This window comes from Curcuma longa, chromosome 10 (assembly GCF_044706935.1).
Source record: "Curcuma longa cultivar G26 ecotype Majalengka, Jawa Barat chromosome 10, ITB_CL_G26_1.1, whole genome shotgun sequence".
Taxonomy (NCBI): domain Eukaryota; kingdom Viridiplantae; phylum Streptophyta; class Magnoliopsida; order Zingiberales; family Zingiberaceae; genus Curcuma; species Curcuma longa.
This window is the reverse complement of record NC_133870.1, coordinates 12,521,760-12,523,897: the sequence shown is the minus strand read 5'-3', so window position 1 is coordinate 12,523,897 and position 2,138 is coordinate 12,521,760.

The following is a 2,138-nucleotide window of genomic DNA, read 5'->3' as shown; positions in this document are numbered from 1 at the left end:
CAAACATCCGCAAAATATCTTGGAATCGATTCATATCAAAAAATAGCTTCACAATAAACAAACATAATCTATAAATAAGATTGAAGCTTTTGGAGATCTGAATTCAAGATTAGTATACAACCATTCTTTTCCTATATCAGCCTAAAATAAATATTAAAACCATGTATGAATATAATTCTCATTTCAACGAACTGCCTACAACATGAAAGATATTGAAAAAAGCTAAAAAATATATATTTTCGCGACTAGAAGGGCATTTATCCCAAAATTATCGACATTTTGGCAACAAATTTGTTTGTCGCCAAATTCGTCGCCAATTAGCAACAAAAATGAAGTTCGTCGCAAATTGGCGATGAAATATTTTCGTCGCCAAATAGCGATAAATTTGGCGACGAATATGTATTCGTCGCCAAATGTCGACTAAGCTACCCAATCATGTTTAAAATGTATTTTCCATTATTTTTTAACAAATCTTGGCTATCATCTCCTTTACTAATAGCGTATATTTCGTTCAGTATATAACCAGTTAGATTTCCTTTCTTATATAGCAAAATAGGCTACGATGTGTCAATACGTCATTCCTTGGATTATAGCACTCGACTGAAAAAGGTACGACATTGTAAAAGAAAAAATAATTAATAAAATCTGGTACGACATTGTAAAAAAAAAAGGTTGTCCATGTATGTATGTTGTTATTCCATTAAATATCAGTTATAAATTAAGATATATATTGCGGTTTATAATGAACGGGAAGGTGGTAAAAAATAGTCAAATTTCGTGACGAACTTAGTTTCATCACTAAAATCGTCGCCAATTGGCGACGAATTAATTTTCGTCGCCGATTGGCAACGAATTTGGCAACGAATTCACTTATTTTTCGCCGATTGGCGACGAATATTTTTTTCGTCGAATTTATTTCGTCGCCAATCGGCGACGAAAAATAATCGTCGCTGATTGGTGACAAATTTTGATTCGTCGCTAATTTATTATATTTTGCGACGAAAAATTTTTTTCGTCGTCGATCTGCAACCTTTTTATTAGTTGGAAATATTGCGACAAATTTTGCAACGAAAATAATTTTTACAACAAATTTTACGACGAAATTATTTCGTTGCTATTTTTTGGCAACGAATTATTTTTCGTTGCTAATTTCGACACAAATTTACAACGAATATTTGTTTCGTTGCAAAATTAGTTGCAAATTTGCAACGAATTTTTTTTGTTGCAAAATTTCATTGCTAAAACAGTGTTTTTTTGTAGTGCAAACAAAATCCCCCACGTGAAATGAGCGGGGTCGGACTCGCCTGTTGTACATTTGACCCATGCGCCGCCGATAAGTATTGAGTCGTGCGTTGGCTTTCTCCCTAGTTTCTATGATGAGATCGAGCTCAGTTGTTTTGTGAACGGTGTTTGCTTCGGGGTTGTCATAGGTCTTCACCCGCACGGACTAACATCCTATTTCGACTGGTACCACCGCTTCTCCTCCATAGACCAGATGAAATGGTGTCAACCCTGTGCTATCTCTAGGTGTTGTTCTGTATGCCCAAAGGATGTCGGGGAGATTGTCCACCCACGTGCCCCCTACGTGGTCCAGCTTTGTCTTCAGTCCTTTGACAAGCTCGCGGTTGACGACCTCGGTCTGCCCGTTACTTTGTGGGTAATAGACCGAGGTGAAGGCTTGCTGTATTTGTAGGCCTTCACACCATTCTCTTATCTTTATCCTTGGAACTGCCTTCCATTATTGGAGACCAATTATGAGAATGCCGAAGCGGCATACAATATTTTGCCATAAAAACTTGAGCACATTCTTCTCTGTGATGTGTGCTAAGGGCTCGGCTTCTACCCATTTGGAGAAGTAGTCGACAGCAATCAGCAGGAACATCTTCTGTGCTGGCCCTAGTGGAAAGGTCCCACTATATCCATTCCCCACTGATCAAAAGGGCATGATCCAGAGGAGGTCTTCAAGAGTTTGGTTGGTTGGTGAATCAGGGTTTGATGCTTTTTGGCAACTCATAGAGTGATGCGTACGAGCTGCTGCGCATCTGCTTGCATTGTGGGCCAGAAATACCCCTTGCAAGGAGCACCTTACGAGTTAGAGCTCTTTCCCCTCCATGATTACCACAGCATCCGTGATGTAT